At 36.2% G+C, this 21924-nt stretch overlaps 2 pseudogenes; both read right to left on the bottom strand.

Annotated features, from left to right (window-relative positions):
* Nucleotides 1–3367: 3367 nt before the first annotated feature.
* Nucleotides 3368–9167, bottom strand: LOC121219097 (O-acyltransferase WSD1-like; annotated as a pseudogene).
* Nucleotides 9168–9508: 341 nt separating this feature from the next.
* Nucleotides 9509–20727, bottom strand: LOC107956116 (dynamin-related protein 1B-like; annotated as a pseudogene).
* Between the last annotated feature and the right edge of the window lie 1197 nt (nt 20728–21924).

The raw sequence follows: 21924 nt of genomic DNA, 5'->3' as shown, positions 1-21924 counted from the left end.
TTGCTCCCTTTCTTGAAAACAACTTCTCTACCAAATAAATTATAACAAAAAAAAATTAAACTAATACACTTTCTATTGTTATTTTCATTTAAATTACAAAATAAAAAACAAAAATTAAGACAAAGTTAAAAATATACATGTCTTCCTTTCAAACACACCCTTTCTACAAGATAAAAAACCAAAAAAATTAACACATTTATAAAATAAACAAACCAAAAAAAAAAAATTTAACATAACCAAACAAAACTAACCAAAATGTTTTTTCTTTTTCCAAACGATGGTCCATAGTAGAGGTGCTCATGGGCCGGGCGGTCCGGCCCGGCCCGACGGCCTGCCCAAAATATGGGAGGGTTCGAATAAAAATATAGGCCCGAAATATGAGTTTGGGCAAAAAAACGATGCCCGTTTAGAAAACAGGTTGGGCCTCGAGCACCACTTTTTTGGCCCGGGCCCGAATATAATAAATATATTTTTTTTATTTTTAAAATATTTTTAAAATATTTTTTTTATTTTTAAAATATTTTTAAAATACTTTTTTTAAAAAAATTTGGTGTTTATTAAAAAAATGGGCCGGGCCGGGCCGGACCGGACCGGACTCGGACTTAGAAATTTTTTCCCGGGCCAAGCCTGGGCAAAATTTCAAGCACATATTTCAGGTCAGGCCCGAGCCTAGAACATGGGCTAAAAAATTTTTTGGGCCCGGTCCATGAGCACCTCTAGTCCATAATCCCTCTTATATAAGCAAATAAAATAAAATAAAATACAACAGGTTTTGTTGGCACCCCGTTACCGAGTGGTCACATGGACGCTAGCGGTGTCGCCTGCCTCCACCGCCTACGGGCAGTCCTCCAAGTCCCGATGCAAGTTGATTTCTCAACAGCTAGTCTTTTTTATTTTATTTTTTTTGAATTAAATAAACCACTAATCACTTCTCCTCCACCTTTTAAAATTTTTTTGAAAACACATCATTTTGTAATGATGTGTTAATGATAGTATCATAAATCTTTTAGGAGCTGCCCATCTTTCTCCCTTTACCCATTTGTATTATTTCAAACACCCTTTTAATAAATAATGGTATTTCAATATTTAATTTATTAAAATGTAATATCCAGATAAATAATGGTATTGCCACAATTATTACCTTTTTTATTTGAAAAATAAAAGTAGAACTTTTTTGTTTTCAATTTTCGTTTTACTCTCTTTTTACATTGAAAATTTTTTGAGAACTTTCTCTCTCTTTTATTCTTTTTGGTTTTTGTATTCTACGAAACTTGAGTTACAAGCGTGCTAGTGGGTGAAGATCGTCGACATCCTGTGAAGCCACCTTCATCAGAGCTCCCCTCTTCCTTTTATTCATCCATACAAAAATAAAAAATCGAAAACAAGCAGGGAAAAAAAAGAAGACTTATTCTACCTTTGAAGAACTTGAAATGCTTTGTGTAATTTTTATATTTCGTTTCTTGACCGATTGACTCTTGATTCTCTCATTGACTACTACTAACTTCTTTTTCTTCTTTGCAGGTGAATATATATTGTTTGACTAATTATTATTAACTTCTAATCAGGCCTGGCCATGGGGTCGTCTAGAGGGTGTGATTACTCAAGGTCCAAGGTTGAAAGGGTACAAAATATTATTTTTAAATTTTTAAGGGCTCCTCAAAAAAAATTTTAATCCCATTTTATTGTTTTGCTTAGAGTCCAAAAATGTCCACAACGGTTCTGCTTCTGATCATGTATTAGATTGACTAAAAAAAACTTGTTTTGATATGTTTTCGTGCAAAAATCTATTGAAATTGATTTGGCTGAAAAAGTGGTTAGCTTTCTCCTTTTGTGTGTTGACACTGGCGACAGTCGGAAAATTAGGGCTTCTAACCCTGTCGTGGACATTGAAATATGAAAATAGACTTTTGGTTTTGACTAATTGAAATAGATTGGGCTTAAAAGAAAAGGGGATGCAAATAAGATTGGGCCTCAGACTGGACTGACACTTCTGGCCTTAAAAACAATTTAGAATTGATATGGGCATTGAGGAAAAAACATATTAAAATTTAAACATTCTTTCAATTTTTAGTCCAATAAAATAATTGGAGCCAAATTTTTTATTTTATTTTCTAAAAATAATTTTATTTTTTTAAAAAAAAATGGATTTCATTATTTTTTTCAAAAACCTCCCCTACCAAAATTTCAAAATTTTAATTAAATTAAACAAAATCTAACTTAATCCAATTTCAAATTTTTAAAATTTAAGATAAAAGAATTCTAGTCCCCATTTCATTTTTAATTTCAAAATAAAAATAACAACAATTTAACTTAAAAACCAAAATAACCATACTTAGAAAAGGAAATTCATGGCGGTTTAATAATTTTAAAGCTCAAGTCAATATCATAAGTCCTGGACACATTTAAGTCTCTCTTCCTACGTTGCTTGTGTAATAAAAAACGTGCAAAGACGTAAAATCTAATTATTTCCAACATTTTCTTGAATGAAACAAAAATAAATAAAAAAAATCAAATGGTTAAAATTCATAACAATTTGATAAAGAAAAAGAACAAGTTGAAGAGCCTCACAAAAAAATGAAATAAAAGTGAATTTCACAATTAGGTATAAAATATAAAATGAAAAACACATGAGGCAAATGAGGCTGAAATGAAAACGGACCTCACAAGCTAGCTAATAATAATAATAATAACCATTTTCCATTAAATATAAATATATATATAGACTTGGATAAGATATCAAGCTCATTTTATGGGCCCGGCCTAAAACAAAGATAACGTCATAATTTTGTATCTATGGATAGTATTATTATGACATTTTTATTACAATGAAATGTTAATTATCTGGTTTTTCTCAATCATTTATTATTATAAATTTAATTTTTAATTATAAAGTTTGCCATATTTTATTAATAATTTTCAATGATAATTAGGTTTGAACTTGATCGCATATTAAAATTAATTATCAATTAACGCACTAATATTAATAATATAAAAGTTTCGTTCACATTTTATTAAACTATGAGATTAAAATTATATTAAAATAAAGTTATGTATATCTATTTTTAAATCTTATTATTAACTAATGGTATATGAAATTTATACATATTAAATTTTTTTATTAAAATATGAAATTAAAAATATATTTTACTTCTTTGTAGTTATACCAAAACTACTGGAATATTTGATATCCACTATTCAAATTTCAAATAAATTTAGGTATTTGTTATAGATTACATCAGTAAATCAAGAATTTATAACCAAAACATGAAATTTTGTAATGTTAAAATAAATATTATATATTATATAAATATTAGTGTATAATCTTTTCGAAATTAGATAATTTACATAAAAAAAAATTAAAAATTAAATGATTAAAATTATGGTTTACTTTTTATTAGTCTGCAATAAAATAACATCAAATTTTGAAAACATTCAAATGATTCCCAGTTGGTTCCTAGCATGCAAAAAGGTCACCTCAACGTATATGAACTTGGTCATAAAAACACTATAGAACTTCTGTCACTGCATAATCCTGAAGCTAATTGCAGTTTACAAAAGAGGCGGTACGTTTCTCTTTTCTAGGCAAGCCCCTTAGTCACCACTGCATGCTTGATGAGCCTCAGTGAATCCACTATGTCATCACATAGCTGGTGAGGATTGGGTATTGTTCCTTCATCTGCCGATACAACAATTGTCATCTTGTCGATATAACTCTGGAAGTTGATCATCAATGCCTGCAATTTTCAGTCATCACATCAGCAACCAATTAATCGGCCCATCAACATCAACTGGACGACATTGTAGCTGCTCTCGAATGAAACACTTACATGGGGTTGACCGTAAGAGCTAGGTGCAAGGAAAGCCATGGGATGACCGTAAAACCCAATTTCCTCAAGTGGTCCAACAAGATTCGAGAAGCACATTGTTGTATGAGACAAAATTCTATGGGACAAAGCACTTGCCGTCTGTTTTCAGCATTGGACAAATCAGTGAAGCAACTAAGACTAAAGAATAATTAGAAAGATTGAAATTGACCTTAACGCCAAAAAGCTTGAGTGCTAACTCAGCAATGGAGAAAGTGAATATAGCTTCAAGGGAGCGTTTCTTTCTGTCTATTGTGGCCTTAGCATCACGAACATAATCTAATGGATCATCCCTTCTCGCAATGGTGAAAGGGAGGAGAACATAACCAATCCAGTTGCCCCACTTTGCTTTACCATCCTTCTCCATTATATCAGCTAAAGCCTGCCATGCATGTATTCAACATGTTTAGTTCAGATTATTTCAGAGATTAGGGAGCATGTTGCGCGGAAGCGTGTGAAAGAGTAAAATTATTGTACTGAAAAATCACACTAAGTTCAATTCCCAGGAAAGAGAGGTAGATCACGAAGATCACTTAAATACCAAGTCTTTCCTAGCCAGAATATCCCTCTATCGTAATTTAATAGCACAATAAATCACTACAATCACATTCACAAAATATGCAAAACAAATAATAAAGAACACCAGAATTTTAACGAGGTTCAGCAAATTTTGCCTACGTCCTCGGGCACTACCAAATATATTTCACTCCAAAAATTACAAGTGAAATTTACAAATAGAGAGAGAGAATAATGCCTTAAGTAGAGAATGGCAATTATGGGATACACTGGAAGAAAAGTTTCTAACGAAAAGTCTTGAAAATAGGCTTTATATGAAAAAGAAACTTTATCGATTCACGTATGCACCCGGTATGTCGATGAATGACCATGTGAACTCATTCAATAAAATTTTAGCAGACTTGCTAAATTTGGATGAGAAATTTGAAGATGAAGACAAGGCATTATTGTTGTTGAATTCCCTTCCTGATGAATATGATCATCTTACCACCACATTGCTTCATGGGAAGGACACGATCACATTTGATGCAGTCTGTAGTGCGTTGTATAGATCTGAGACTCGAAAGAAAGATAAAAGAGATCACAGAGATACAACCGCAGAAGTCTTAACAGTAAGAGGTCGTTCACACAGCAGCAAATCTGGTAAAAGGGGAAAGTCCAAAGGGAGACCCGCCAAAGATGAATGTGCCTTTTGCCGTGAAAAAGGGCATTGGAAAAAGAATTGTCCTAAGCTACAAAAGGGCAAGGCTATTTCTAATGCATGTGTAGCGGAGCATGATGAGGAGTTAGACTTTAGCTTGGTTGGCATGGCAATGGCATGTCAAACGGATGAGTGGATTTTGGATTCAGGATGTACTTACCATATGTGTCCTAATAAGGACTGGTTTTCTAGTCTTAAAGAGCTAGAAGGTGGAATTGTTCTTATGGGCAATGATAGTGCTTGTAAGACAATGGGAGTGGGTACAGTCCAATTAAAGAATCACGACGGCTCAATCCAAGTCTTGACAGATGTTCGCTACGTACCTAGCCTGAAGAAAAATCTCATCTCATTAGGTGCCCTAGAATCTAAAGGGCTCACAATCACTTTGAGAGATGGATTACTAAAAGTAGTAGCTGGGCAACTGACGGTGATGAAAGGCACAAGAAGAAATAACTTGTATTTTTTAAATGGAAGTACAGTTATTGGATCAACATCAACAGTTTCTACAAAAGATGTAGATTCAGAGGCTACCAGATTATGGCATATGCGATTGGGACATGCTGGTGAAAAAGCTTTGCAGACATTGGTGAAGCAAGGCTTATTGAAAGGTGCAAATTCTTGCAAAATGGAATTATGTGAACATTGTGTTCTGGGCAAGCAGAAGAGGGTAAAATTTGGTCCAGCAATTCACAATACGAAAGGAATTCTGGACTACGTTCACAGTGATGTGTGGGGACCTACCAAAGTAGCTTCTTTGAGAGGTATGCACTATTTTGTTACTTTTGTTGATGATTATTCAAGAAAAGTATGGGTGTATCTAATGAAAAGAAAAAGTGAAGTTTTGGATGCATTTCTGAAATGGAAGAAGATGGTGGAGACTCAGACTGGTCGAAAGGTCAAACGACTTCAATCAGATAATGGTACTGAGTACAAAAACGATCCATTTCTACAAGTATGCCAAGATGAGGGCATTGTGCGACACTTCACTGTTCGGGATACACCACAGCAAAATGGGGTGGCAGAACGAATGAATCGAACTATATTGGAGAAAGTTCGATGTATGTTGTCCAATGCTGGATTGGGCAAAGAATTTTGGGCTGAGGCAGTTACATATGCGTGCCATCTAATTAACCGTTTGCCATCAGCTGCAATAAATGGAAAAACTCCTATGGAGATGTGGACTGGTAAATCTGCTACTGATTATGATTCTTTGCATGTATTTGGTTCCACTGCATATTATCATGTAAAAGAATCTAAGTTAGACCCAAGAGCAAAGAAAGCATTATTCTTGGATATAACTGATGGAATAAAAGGATATCGTCTCTGGTGTCCTGATATAAGGAAGATTGTTTTCAGTAGAGATGTGACTTTTGATGAATCAACCATGTTGAAGTACAAGGATTCACAAAAGGATGACAAAACCAGTAGTACTTTGCAGCAGGTGGAGCTTGAAAAGGTTAACGATGATCCAGCTAATATTGAAGGGACAAATGATGAAGAGGTTCCTACCCAAGAACCTTTACAGCAACAAGATTCAATTGCATATAGAAGGTCAAGAAGAGAGATTCGTAAGCCTGCTCGCTTTGATGATATAGTGGCCTATGCACTTCCAATTACAGATGATGATGTTCCTTCTACTTACACAGAAGTAATAAGTAACCCTGATGGTGTAAAGTGGAAGCAAGCAATGAATGAAGAAATGCAGTCTCTTCATAAAAATAAGACCTGGGAGTTGGTGACACTACTCAAAGGAAAGAAGGCAATTGGATGCAAATGGGTATATGCAAAGAAGGAAGGATTTCCTGATAAAAATGAAATTCGATACAAGGCTAGATTAGTAGCAAAGGGTTACGCTCAGAAAGAAGGAATAGACTACAATGAAGTGTTTTCTCCAGTTGTGAAGCATTCGTCTATTCGGATTTTGCTAGCCTTGGTTGCGCAATATGATCTTAAACTAGTTTAGCTTGATGTGAAGACCGCGTTTTTACACAGTGATTTGGAAGAGGAAATCTATATGACTCAGCTAGATGGATTCAAGGTTGCTGGAAAAGAAAATTGGGTTTGCAAACTGACAAAGTCGCTTTATGGATTGAAGCAATCCTCGAGGACGTAGGCAAAATTTGCTGAACCTCGTTAAAATTCTAGTGTTCTTTATTTTTTGTTCTGCATATTTTGCAAGTGTCATTGTAGTGATTTATTGTGCTATTAAATTACGATAGAGGATATTCTGGCTAGGAAAGATCTGGTATGTAAGCGATCCTCGTGATCCACCTCTCTTTCCTGGGAATTGAACTTAGTGTGATTTTTCAGTACAATAATTTTACTCTTTCACACGCTTCCGCGCAACAGAGCAAATATAAAATTATTTTGAGAGAAAACTACTAACCTGGATTCCTGCAAATGGTCTTATGTTGATGAGCAAAGTTGATCGGAGGCGAATTTTCTTTGGAAGATTATCTATTTCTATTGCTCCTTCAGCTTTGTTATTCCCACCTAATTAAGTGAAGGAAAAAATCAATCATTCTTTCTCGTTTCAGGCATAAACTATATGCTAGGAAGAAATCTTACCATATATTCTGTTGATATAGCGGGACAGACCAGCCTGTGTAATCCCCAAAGCAACATCGTTTATGGTCTGCAAATTGAAATGTTTTTTTTTTTAAATTCTTCTGCAGTAACTGAGGTTTTTTCCTAATGCAACGCATGGACTTACAGTGTCATTGCATTCTTGACCAACTTGATGTCATCCAAGCTAACTGTTCTATAAACAATTCGACGAGGAGTGAATTCAACTCCCGGTGGACCCTTGAGAGGATTCTGAGTGTCTTTCAAGAACAATGCGGTGGCAATAAACATGAAAACATCAACCACAGTATTCAAAAACACCTGAAAAGAAGACCAAAAGATGGACGTAATTCTCCAAAACCATGTATGGTCATTCTTCTTTTCTTGCTTCTTGATTGGAACAGTTGGCAAAGCCAGAGGATCATTCATTTGGCGAGTACAAGCGAGTAGAAGAGACATGAGAGAAGTCATCGCCAAGGGAGTGATGGATCCTGAAAACACCAACGGCCTCAGATTCTGAGGATATTAAGTTGAGCAAATGGAGGTCCCAAAGAGGCTGCGATTCGTCAATGCTGGTTTTGCTCAGGTTGTAAATGTAATCCTCCAGGAATTTTTCGGGTGAATCAATGTTTGGGTCCAGCTTTGGAACAATCACATGTTTTTCCAAATCCACTTGAGTTCGAACCCATTTCATTCCTCCCTTGTTTCTCTCATCCATCACCTGACATTTTCAATACAGAGAAGAAGGGGAAACAAGTAAAGCATACATTTTTGAAGTACCCAGAGAAATTTAAGAAATTTGAATATGAATTCGAGCATGTGGTACCTGCAAACTAGAGAAACGAGGGTGTCTAAGCAAAGTATGGCCCAAGTTAGCTTTGAAAACGTCTGGGTAAATTCTAGTCTTGCACCCCATGATGGCTATAACATAAACGTTGAAGTTTGGTTCATGAAACAGACGAGATGAAGGGCTCAATGGCTCTTCTTCACCTGTTTTCTGGCTATTCTTATTCTCTTCTTCTTCTTCTTCTTCTTCGCTTTTGCTTGATGATGATCTTCTCGTCGTATCAATCGGTTTGAGAGCTTGCTTTCTCCATTTGAGCTCGTTCGCAGATTCCATTTTACCTCTCAAAGCCAATTACACGAAATTCTTTTGGCAATTAACAATGAAAAGGAAACGAAGTAAATATGAGAAGTGCATGCAGAGGCTTAGCTTCTTTTTTTATTGGTAATACAAGTGGCTTAGCTTGAGCACAAAAGTTCATCATTTATAGAGAGGGCCAAGAGAGGACGAATTATTATTTCTTTTAAGAAATGGCAACAATTCATTAAACAACAGTAAAAGTACAAATAGAAAAAGTGGAAGATCAGTGAAAACCAAAACTGAAATAAGAATCACTTAACTAGTAAAACCATAATCTTCAAACTGCGCTGAAAATGAATTTTGATTAACAATAACAATCTCATATTTTCTCATTGGTAATTATGGTAATGCACAAAACCAATTTACACAACTAAATTAATAGATATTAGGCTAATCCAATCTTCTTCAAAAAAATTTAGAAACAAAAATCACTTAATGACAGTTAGAATTACATTAAAAAAAATATTGGGATTAGGATTTTTACATGCACAAATTTTACAAATTGTAATAATGGTGACGTTTATAACTTAATTTAAATGGAATAATAATTAAAGTTTTTATCAGACGTTCAAAGCATTGTTGAATCGGATTATAAATCATGCTAAAGTTAAAACTAAAATGATTATGAGAAACAACACCCTAACAGAAAATTTATTACAAGCAATAAATCTGGAGTTGTTCGCAGGTATGTTGAGGCCTTTACTCTCTTTTTTTTCACAACGGTGCAACATAATATTTCTTGTGTGAGGTCAACCTCCATTAATATAGGCCTGTCTTCACTCCTCAAAACAGGGTTTGACCCTAGAATTCCTAGCCATGGAGCTTGGACACATGGTGGAGTCTTGCGGTGAAAATAACCAGGTGGCTCCTTTCTTATGCAATATTTTATGATAATGTTTGATACATAGTAATAACAATAAATATACCTGTCACTGCAAAACAGTGCCATTAACTTCACTGCCATCAACATAACAAAAATTCAACCTTATTGTTAGTTGTTACTAAAACATCCAAGGAACTTTAAATTTCTTTTCTGAGATAGGTATATAATAAGTCAATGCTAAGTTATAGTGGCAGTATTAATTCAGACAGAACAAGTATGCTTACCTAACCAATGAATGCTTGTTCCTGCATTAAACCAGTCCTTCAAATAGATCTGAATTAGTATTCAAAGATCCAAAATCTTCTAATTAAGAAAAGAAATTTCAAATGTACTCTCTGAGTAACAAATTCTATGGCTAATCTCAATTCAACTACTTGGACCAGGCAACAGCATCGATCTCATGTTGTGCGCTCCTGTACAATTCTAGTCGCTTTGCAAGGTTGGCACGACGTTGTTGAACTGCTGGATCCTCATCCAGCATCTTACTCAACTGTTTCGACTGCAAATATAGCATTTGCAAAGGCGATTATAGGATATAGTTTCATATATTGTTGCATTTTTGAACAGTGAGGTGAGAGTTGAGCCATGCGGTTGGGTCCATGATATATACTTACCTCTTTCTTACCCAATTCGGTGAAGAAGAAGTCAAGCAAGCTGCGTTTGGCCTCACGAACTTGACAATAAACAATTGACTTGGGGATAGAGTTCCTCAAACTTGCACAAGTCATATTCACGTATTGCAGGACAGTGCTACCTGTTTTTACACATTCAGAAAAAATTAAGGAAATGTCTCCATACCCAACCTCTTAACGCTCTCGTTTATCTGCAGGATTATGCCATGAATTAACATGGTCTGCTATGAACAAACTAAAAAAGAAAAGGGTAAACAACATATTAGTGACTAAACTATGGTAAGTTTTTGTTTTGGCCACTTAACTAAAAAAGGTTATAATTTAGTCGCTGAACTATTCGAATACTTAAGTCACTGAACTATTCAAAAGTTTTTATTTATTTAACCCAGCTGTTAAGTTCTTTTTAAAAAAAGCTCCGCTAGCAAGTTTCAAGTGATGATTCGACAATTAGTATGGTGGATTAATACCCATCGATGAGTAGAAGAACATTTCTTAGATCCAAGTCGATCTAACGGTTAATGTCGGAGATCGGAGAAAAAAACAGTTCGAATTTTGATTTGCCAATTCGTAATGTCTAAAACTGTTTCATAAAAAAAATGAATAGAAGAGAAAAAAAAAAGAGAGCTTTTGATTAATGCAAGCAAAGAAAATCATCTAGCATTGATTTTAACAGCCTAGTGACTTCAATAAAAAATTTTGAATAATTCAGTGACCAAAATAAAAATTTACCCATAGTTTAGTGAATAATGATTAAGTTTACCCAAAAAAAAGAAAAAAGGAAATAAATTAGTACATACCAACTCGTCGAAGATAGGAATCGTTATATCTATCAAATAGTGAATGTGTAGGATTTCCACCCTTCTCAACATCTTGAGGAAGCTTCCGGAAGAATTCAACAGTGAGATAACCACATTCCATATCAACTAGCTGTAGAGTAGCTCTCTTGCTTTCTTCCCTCATTCTCTCCAACGATTCAAATGCAGCATTCCCTACTTCCACTCTCAAAGTTGGGTACTGCTTTAGTTCCTATATATACAAAACAAAAGAAAACCAGTAACTAACAAGATAATACAGAGCATGGTTAAAATCATAAAGTTAGCATGGCCAGGAACTTACCGTTGTCTCAGCTATAGCCTTCTGAACAATTCCTTTTAGTATAGCATGGACCTGAAATTGAATCGTGAAAGATATCTCAATCAAAGGACATGCCACAAAAATTGAGAGAGGAGAGCTTGATATAGCAAAATGAATTAAATACCCCATCAACAGCTGCTTCAGCAGGCCCTCTTATAGTTACTAAGCAAGACTCAATAAGACGGCGATATCCTTGCTCAGGGGCTATAAGATGTGGTTGGTATCCATCAGCTTCCGTAATTAACTTCCGTACATTTTCGATTGAAAGATGTTTATCAAATTGCAACCTCTTCAAAGCCGCAGGGAGTTGATTATCAAATACGCCATATATTTTCTCACCTCCTGCACGCCTGTTAACATTGACATAACCAAAATGTACACTAAATAGGAAATTGACAAGAGATTAACAATTGATAAAACACATTAGTACATAGAAATATACACGCCATCAAGATGTTCTTTGAAGTTTTGGTCAAAAGCCCGACAGATTTCCATTGTGGTATACAACTTCCCCTGCAGGAAAAAAAACAATCGTGACTAAACCTGTGAACATCATGCATTCTCTAAGTATCAATTATCAAAGTCTGATATTCGGGTAATAGTAAAACAACTTCTATGAAAATCTCTTCCAGTATAAATTTCGCTCAGAAATTTGATGAAAGGCAAAACTTGAAAGCAATCGAACAGGTTTAACACTTACTCCAGCATCAGCAGCAATAGGCTTCCCAAGTTTGGTCAATTCTCCTTCCAGTTCAATAATAGTCTTATTGATAAGAGACTGAAGACCAGGTATTCGAGACTTTATCACAGTTTCCAAATGCTGCAAATTTAACCAATTTCGGTAGCAAGAATAACATTAATAAGTTGGAATGCAAATTATCACTTAAGGAACCCCAAAAAGAAAACGAAAAAAAAATCATCAGCAGGTAAATTAATCTTTGTAAGCCTCACCATATAAATTTATTTACATAAATTACTAGAAAACAATATACATTTACCTTAGAAAGCATCTTTCCTAAGTGCTCAGAACCCATCCTGTGAGCAAGGTGACTGTACTCTGGGCTACTTGAAAATATTCTCTCTCTCTACGCCGAGCAGCAATCATATCAACACTCTTGTTAATGTCAGCTTGAGAGCGGTTAACAACACCAACCCATGGAAACTGCAGCTTATATGATTTTCCTTCTAGAATCTAAAATCCCAAAAATATTATAAGCAAACATAGTCATCGAACGAGCTGAATACATGATTATTGGCAACAAATTCGCACTAATATATTGAAACGAATAACAAGTCCACAAAATACTTTATAAGAATACTTTTGTATGAGAATGGAAAGGCTCTTTAAAGGGGGGGGGAGGTTGAACTTGATTTGTATATAATATAAAAGATAAAAATATATATCTTAGAGCAGTTGGTATTATATTATACAATGTCAGCTATATCAACCGTTTGAAGAACAAAACTTACATCAACTGCATTGGTACCCTTGTCCATCAGATCAATCTTCGTTAAAACCCCAAATGTCCTATCTCCTGATTTTTGACCATCAACCAACATGAAATTCTATACAAGTTAAATGGAAAACTAGGAAAATAATCACCTTATCAAAAAATGGGAAAAGAAGTGTTCTATTGCTGAATATGATGGATAAATTTATATCAATAAACTATCTGTTTCTCCGGCCAGTAGGCAATTGACCTTGCAGTCGAAGTGAAAAGTACCAAACTGTTAAAATGAAACCTAACACTGCTGCCATAACAATAGGTATTCTCCCTTTGATCAATTATGTCACTATTCCATGCACATTTTTATCTAGTCTCTAAGCAGGATCCTTACTACAATATGTGTTTTATGTAGATGAAATACACAGCTGAGCAGGTAACAGAGGCATGAGGTAAGGCAAAACTAAAGAAAACTGTCAGTCAAGCAAAGGAAATGGACTTCGCAATGTCTTCCAGCTGATCTTCTATTCCATTTTCACCTCATACAACTTCTCTCTACTAGTTTAAGAGTGGTTCTTAATCACATTCAAAGAGGTAATGCCGTCTTGGAATGCATTTTAATCTGTTGCGAGGTGACCATCCATGCATTGACAAACCCAGATTGCAAGACTACGAGCTCACCAAAAGTGCGAGCTCTACAAAGCTGCGAGCTCACCCAAAACTGCAAGCTCACTCAAGACTGCGTGTTCTCCAATAGTGCGAGCTCATCAAAGCTACGAAGTCTCCAAAAGTGCAAGCTTGTTAGGTGAGTTTATACATGCGAGCCTTTACTTTACAAGTTGCCAACTTGCACTGAAACAGTGATAATTTTTTATAAAACGTTTTGGTTGCTGATTAGACTGAAATCAGCCAATAAAGAAGCAAGTTGTATGAATCAAGTTGGAAGATTAAGCCAAGTTGTAATTATTTTATTTAAGCATAATAGTTCATGTAAACTAATAAGGAGTTCTGGTAACGAAACACTTGTTCACAATTTGATTTCTCCATTTTTATCTTATTTTTGCTTCAGTTTCAGTCCGTCCTTCATCATATATCCAACAGATTCCTTGAGAATGAAATTTCTTCTTATTAACTTAAAAAAGAGGAAATCCCAAGCAGGATGCACCATACTCTTCATTATTGATCTTAAATTATCTTTTTAAATTACTAACGCCTATTTTATTTTGTTTCACCTTTCTCCTTTCTCCTATTTCTGTTTTAGCAGGTTGATTTCTTTCTACTATCAACTCTTTAAAATGAAAACAATGTCTGTTATTTAATACATGAAAGAACATTGACCAAAACTATACCTTTTGGATCAACCTCTCGTGCAATCTTTATTGCATCAGAAGTGGCAAGATCCTGATTGGCAGGAGAAATTGCAAGTATGATACAGTTGGGCTGCAATGAGAAACAAGTATAGCATAAATTTTTTTCCTTTTTGGGGAAAGTATATATTCTACATGTTAATAAGCATTAGAAACAAACACTAGTTTAGGCATTAGTAGACCCTCGAACATCATAAATACTAACAGATTGCATGTTTATGAACAAAAAGTTGGAAAGAAGAATCAGATGAGCAATAATTAACACCATTTTCAATTAGGATAGGTTTAGTGTGTGAAGAATAAGCAAGAATCTCTCAATTTCTGCCTCTATTTACCTTCTCAATAAATGATCGAACCATATTCTCAATGTCTTGCACAATTGTTTCAGATTGCCCCTCTACATGACAAGCCAATTGCCATATAAGCTAAATTAATTAACATGAATATGCCAACACAACATAAACAAACTTGCAAAAGGTGAGACACTCACCGATAGCTACTTTTGTAAGTCCAGGGAGATCAATCAGTGTCAAATTCACCACTGCAAAGGTATTGAAGAGCAAAAATAATAAACAAAAGAATGTGGTTTATTTTAGAAAAAAAAAAAGACACCTATTTATGATTAGGGGTTGAACAACTTGACAACCACTCTTATCTCACCATTAGGAGAGAAGATACTGAGATGGATTGGAACACTAGAGATTTGTTTGGAACGACCAGTTTCTCGATCTGTCTCGTCAGAAATCTCCTGCCTAACAGCAGCTGCAGAAAGTATAGTAAGCATAGCGTTCAAGATTAAACAAAGTATTAAAATGAATTGATAGTGGATGGATTAGCTTAAGAAGCTGAAAAAGAAATGCTAAGCAGTTAATTAGTACTAACAAAAGTTCTACTCTAACAGAAAGCATACCAAAATCGGTGAATCTCTTTTTTGGGAGATGCATAAATTCTGCATATTCTTTTCCATCATCGATCCTATGAAGTTGCAAGTTGCAACACAAGCGGCCGCCTTGTAACAATCCCTGTAAAAATAAGTTTTTGTTTTTTCAATCATATCGATGTTTTTGCATTCATAAATGGGGTGAAAAATGAAAAAGAAAAAGTTTACCTGCGCCACGAGGTAAAAAAGCTTTTCCAACAACACTTTCCAGCACTGATGACTTTCCAGAACTCTACATCCATTGAATTAATAAAAGTATTAAATAAAAAAACCTATTATGGAAACAAAAGACGTGAATGATCAATGCCCAATTTTGTTGGAGCTAAGTGCAACAAATAGCAAGGTTCAACAAAAAGCTTGTCGAGCAAGAATCGAGACTTGCGGCAGAAACAAAGAAGAAAAATGAAATAAATTTTAAGCAAAGCTAAAATAGAGAGTATATGGATGAAATCTTGATTGAATTCATTCATATTTTTTTTAAAATGGCATAAAGCCTATTTATACAAGCTTACAACTTGACAACTTAGTTGGAATACAACTAAGTTTCATCATTACATCCACTTAAAATAAATCACCACCTACTACCACTAACAAACTTAGTTGGAATACAACTAAGTTTCATCATTACATCCACTTAAAATAAATCACCACCTACTACCACTAACAAACTTAGTTGGAATACAACTAAGTTACATCATTACATCCAAATAATAATAATAATAATAATAATAATAATAAAACATGTGATTGCTACATGCTAACCATTGCTTCAATGCTCCTCCTTGGTTTGCATGGAGCAAACACCTAGCTTCCTTCTTAGACATTCGAACCTTGTGACATTAAGGGCTTTAGTCAAAATGTCTGCAAGTTGATCCTCAGAATTACAATGGATCAGCTTCACTTCCTGAGCTTGCTCCATTTCTCGAACAACATGCAACTTGATGCTGAAATGCTTTATTCTTCCATGGAACACTGGATTTTTAGCAATTGCAACTGAAGATTGGTTGTCACAGAAGATCTCAGTAGCTTCCTTTTGATGCACTTTCAAATCAGCTAAGATTTTCCTTAGCCAAATGGCTTGGTTGACAGCACTTGCAGCTGCCACATATTCTGCTTCAGCAGTAGATTGAGCCACCAGACTTTGCTTCTTCGAGCTCCAGCAAAACATGGCTGAATCAAGGTTGAAAGCATACCCTGAGGTGCTTTTCATGTCATCTATCGAGCCAGCCCAGTCACTATCAGTGTAGCCAACCAGCTTCAGATTTCCTTCCTTGCTGTACCTTAAACCATAGCTCAAAGTGCCTTTGACATATCTAAGCACTCTCTTAGCAGCTTGTAAATGCTTTTTATTGCAACAATGCAAGAACCTTGAGAGCAATCCTACAGCATACATTATGTCTGGTCTAGTGGCAGTTAAATATAACAGACAACCAACTAGACTTCTGTAGGTTGTTTCACAAACCTTCTCAAAATCACCTTGGCTCGATAGTTTTTCTCCAACAGCAACAGGTGTTTTAGTTGCTTTACTGTTTTGCATGGAGAACTTGGTCAGAATCTTTATGGCAAAGTTTCTCTGACTTAGAAATATCCCATTTTGTGCTTGAGTCACCTCCATTCCAAGGAAATAAGACATTTCCCCTAGATCAGACATTTCAAATACTTCTTGCATCTTGGTCTTGAAATCGACCAGCACTGCTCGATCTCCTCCTGTCACCAGCAGGTCATCAACATATAGGGATACAATGAGCTGTGTTTGTGTCCCTTGCTTCTTGACATACAGTGTTGGCTCACTCTTGCTTCGATCGAATCCCAAATTAGTCAAGTAGCCATCGATTCTGCTGCACCAGGCCCTTGGAGCCTGTTTTAAGCCATATAGGGCCTTCTTCAGTTTGTAGACCATATGCTCTCTGCCAGCTATCTCAAACCCTTATGGTTGTTCAACATAGATCTCTTCATCTAAGAAACCATTCAGAAAGGCTGATTTCACATCGAGTTGATGGATTTTCCACTCGAGCTGTGCTGCTAAGGCAATCAGTAATCTAATGGTGTCTAGCTTGGCCACTGGTGCAAAGGTCTTCAGGTAGTCCAGGCCATACCTCTGACTGAACCCCTTGACAACTAGCCTTGCTTTCAGTTTGTTCAATGTACCATCAGCATTTTGCTTGGCTTTGTACACCCATTTCACCCCAATTATCTTCCTTTTGACTGGCCTTTCAACTAATTCCCAGGTCTGGTTCTTCTCAATCATGCTAATCTCCTCAGCCATTGCCTGCTTCCACTCTTGCTGAGCTTCAGCCTCTTCAAAATTGCTTGGTTCAACTATGGCTACATGAGCTCTTTCATAAATCTCAGTCAATGATCTTGTTCCTCTAACTGGTTCATCATCAATGTCCATTTCAGGAACATTTTGATCTGGCTCAGCTTGATCTGCTGCAAGTCCTTCTGAAACTTCCTCAGGTTCATGTTTTTCCCAGTTCCAACATGACTTTTTATCAAATACCACATCCCTACTGACTGACACTTTCTTTGTTGAAGGATCCAAGATCCTATAGCCCTTCTTAACAGTGCTGTAGCCCACCAAAATACCAGGTCGAGCCCTTTCAGACAATTTGTCCCTTTTGACAGCAGGTACATGAGCATAACAGATGCATCCAAAGACCTTCAGATGAGCCAGTGATGGCTTGAATCCAAACCAGGCTTCGAATGGAGTCTTCTGATCCAAAGCCTTGGTTGGAAGCCTATTTTGAATGTAGTTTGCAGTGTTAACTGCCTCTGCCCATAGTGCTTTAGGCAGATTCTTCTGAATCATCAAGCACCTGGCCATATCCATCAAACTCCTATTCTTCCTTTTACTTACACCATTTTGCTGAGGTGTATATGTGTTGGTAAGTTGATGTTTGATGCCTGCCTTATCACAGAAGGCTTGGAACTGAGCTGAGGTGTACTCAGTCCCATTATCAGACCTTATGGACTTCAACTTGCAACCTGTTTCAGTCTCAGCAGCAGTCTTGAACTTCCAAAACACTGAGGCCGCCTCTGATTTCTGTTCTAGGAAGTAAAGCCAGCAATATCTTGAAAAATCATCAATGAACAGTATGAAGTACCTGTTTCCACTTAATGACTCAGTCCTCATAGGGCCACACACATCAGTGTGCACCAGTTGGAGTTTTTCAGAGGCTCTCCAGGCTTGATTCGAGGGAAATGGGAGTCTGGCCTGCTTTCCTAGTTGACACACTTCACACACATCATCATGATTCACTGAGTTGATGAAGTTTTCAGCCAAGTCCTCTCTGACCATTCGAGCCATCGATCTGAAGTTGGCATGTCCCAGTCTTTGATGCCAAAGCTTGGATTCATTTGATGTGACTGTGTAGGCAATGTCTGACTCCCTGGTCCAGTCAACTACAAAGCTCTTATTAGCCATAGGAACTGCCATCAGCTTGGATCCACTTGGATCATTGATTTGGCATTGGTTGTCTTTGAACACAACAGAATAACCTTTCTCCAGCAACTGAGCTATGCTGAGCAGGTTTCTGTCAATTTCAGGCACCAAAAGCACATTTGAAATCACTTTGGCACTTGTGGGGGTGCATATCAGCACATCACCCTTGCCTTCAGCTTGAATAAAATGTCCATTTCCTATCTTGACTTTAGTTCTGCAGCTTCTGTCTAAAGACTTGAAGATTGCAGCATCAGGTGTCATGTGGTTGGTGCATCCACTGTCTAGAAGCCAACCAGATGAGAACCTTTCTTGAGCAGCTGAGCATAACACAGCAAAGACTTGCTCCTCTTGGTCACTGTCCTCCTTAGCTACTCGAGCCTCAGCTTTCTTCTGTTGAAACTGACTCTGCCTTGATTTGGCCTTGCTCTTGCAGACTCTCTCAACATGACCCTTCTTTTTACAATGCTGACATACAACATCTGGATTGAACCAGCATTTTTCTTTTGGATGACCAGCCCTTCTGCAGTGCTTGCAAGTCTGACCCTCTTTTCTTGCAACATCAGTCCTTGGCTTGTCTCTCCAGGCCTTCTTGCCTTTGTAGGCAGTGTTTGTTCTTGCCTGAAAGGCACCTTCTTGATGCTCCTCCAGTCTGCTTGCTCTTCTTTGCTCTTGAGCATATAAAGCATTGATCAACTCTGTCAGGGAGATGGTGTACAGGTCCCTTGAGTCCTCGAGAGATGAGATTTTTGCCTCATACCTCTCGGGCAGAGTTGCAATAACCTTCTCCACTATCCTAGCTTCCTTGAGCTGCTCTCCAAGGAGCCTTATGCTGTTAACCACAGCCATAATCCTGTCAGAGTACTGCTTGATAGTTTCTTCTTCCTTCATCTTCAAATTCTCAAAATCTCTCCTTAAGTTCAGCAACTGTTGCTGCCTTGTCCTCTCTGTCCCTTGAAACTCCTCTTGCAACTTGTCCCAGGCTTGTTTTGGTGATTCACAGGCCATAATCCTTGTGAAAATCACATCTGACACTGAGTTCTGAATGCAAGACATGGCTTTGTGCCTCTTGGTCCTCTCATCAGCATGCTGCCTGATTTGAGCCACTGTTGGATTGCCTCTAAGTGGCTCTGGTTCAACATCTGAGTTGACTACCTCCCACAGATCGAAAGCTTGTAGGTAGGTCTTCATTTTAACCACCCATATGTGGTAGCCTTCTCCATTGAAGACTTGAGGTGCAGCTGGTGAAAAGCTTGATGAAGCCATGAATTTGTATAACAGATCCCTTAAGAAATAGGCTCTTGATACCAATTGTTGGAGCTAAGTGCAACAAATAGCAAGGTTCAACAAAAAGCTTGCCGAGCAAGAATCGAGACTTGCGGCAGAAACAAAGAAGAAAAATGAAATAAATTTTAAGCAAAGCTAAAATAGAGAGTATATGGATGAAATCTTGATTGAATTCATTCATATTTTTTTTAAAATGGCATAAAGCCTATTTATACAAGCTTACAACTTGACAACTTAGTTGGAATACAACTAAGTTTCATCATTACATCCAAATAATAATAATAATAATAATAATAATAATAATAAAACATGTGATTGCTACATGCTAACCATTGCTTCAATAAATTTCAATAAACTCAAATTTCTAGCTTCAAAATGGGAAAAAAGCACAACCAATACAGTGTGAGTCAAAATAACGTAGAACCAAAAGGAAAAATAAATGGATCAAACGCCAAGAAAGACACAAGAAAACAAATATTCGGAAAAATCCGACGAATATTAAAAAAGAAAAAGAAAATCAAGAAAAGAACATTGAACTGATAATAAAATGTCATTTTATAGTTATGACGATGAAGATCGTACTTGGCCACCAACGACGGCTATGGCAGGCAAGGAATCCCAAAGGGTAGGCAATGCGCTTTCTTCGCCATGATCACCAAGAGCGGTATACGCTCTCTGTATATTATTCACCAATGTTATCAAATTCTCCATGTTGTAGTGACGGAGTCAAAAAAAATGAAAAGAGAAGTTAAGGCCGAGACGAATGAGTCGACTCGGAAGCTAGCGCATTTTGAAGAAAAATGTGATTTTTTTGTTTTTTGGTTGAGGAATTTCTGAAATGAGATGGGAATCAGTCGTTTTCTGTTCGACTCAGAAATTTGGGTTGGCGAAGGAAGCGGGAAAAAGCCGGACATAATCGTTAATGGTGACATGGACATTTTATAACGGTCTAAGACTCGGTGAGCCGAACCTTGTGAATCCAGCTCATCATGGAACAAACTGAACTTGGAATTTCGTACAGGCTATGTTCCAAGATTGAGCCTCACTGCCACTGGTCCATCTGTTTGCTTGTTGTAGGCAATTAAATTTAGTGTTTGGTCATAATAAAAATAAATAAATAAGGGTTAATATGTAGTTTACCCCTGAATTTGTCCAAAAGCTCCTACTTGGTACCTGAAATCTTTTTTTTTACCTAGTTGGTACTTGGATTTGAAATCTATCACACATTGCTCTAATTTCTTAACAACCTTGATTTTTTAAGGTTAATATGTAGTCTATCTCCTAAACTTGTTCAAAAGTATCTAGTTGGTACCTGAACTTATCCAAAAATTTATTATTTTTAAATTAATTTATATTTTTAAAGATTTTAATTTTTTTTGTTTGCCATGTGTCATATTGAGAAGCTTCCATGTGTCACAATCAGTGCCATGTTAGCCCAAATTAAGGGTGTTAGTGCGAAGGTACCAACCCGGATGACAAAACAATTTCAGGTACCAACTAAGTAAAAAATAAAATTATGTACCAACTAGGCACTTTTGGAAAAGTTCAAGAGGCAAAACTAAATATTAGCCCAAAAATAAAAAAAAATTGCAAAAAGGGCACTGTCATTACAAAACGTTTTCATTTTAATCATATGTTATTATATATTCATTTTAATTAACCAATTTTTGTAAGTTTTTATTTTTGCCACTCATTTTATATTTTTAATTTCCTTTATTTTTTTAAGGAAATGAGTGACCAAAATGAAAATTGTTGATGCAATGATACAACAAGAAGGAAGTACAGATGAGTGGTGGTTGCTACAGAGGCTAGTTCACCCAATTAAGGTGGAAAGCCAGAGGTTATGGAAAGTGAAGGTGTAGAGAGTGCTAAGGTTGAGAGCTAAAGGTTTGTTGATAGAGTATAGGTTTGGTATTCTTGAAGAGTCCATCTTTTCTTCATTGTTCCTAAAGATATTTATGGGCGAAGGTCTCATTCAAGATGGTGTTAACGTGTTTGACTAGTTATCT

The sequence above is a fragment of the Gossypium hirsutum genome, chromosome D07 (assembly GCF_007990345.1).
Source record: "Gossypium hirsutum isolate 1008001.06 chromosome D07, Gossypium_hirsutum_v2.1, whole genome shotgun sequence".
Taxonomy (NCBI): domain Eukaryota; kingdom Viridiplantae; phylum Streptophyta; class Magnoliopsida; order Malvales; family Malvaceae; genus Gossypium; species Gossypium hirsutum.
This window is presented reverse-complemented; position numbering and strand designations above follow the sequence as displayed.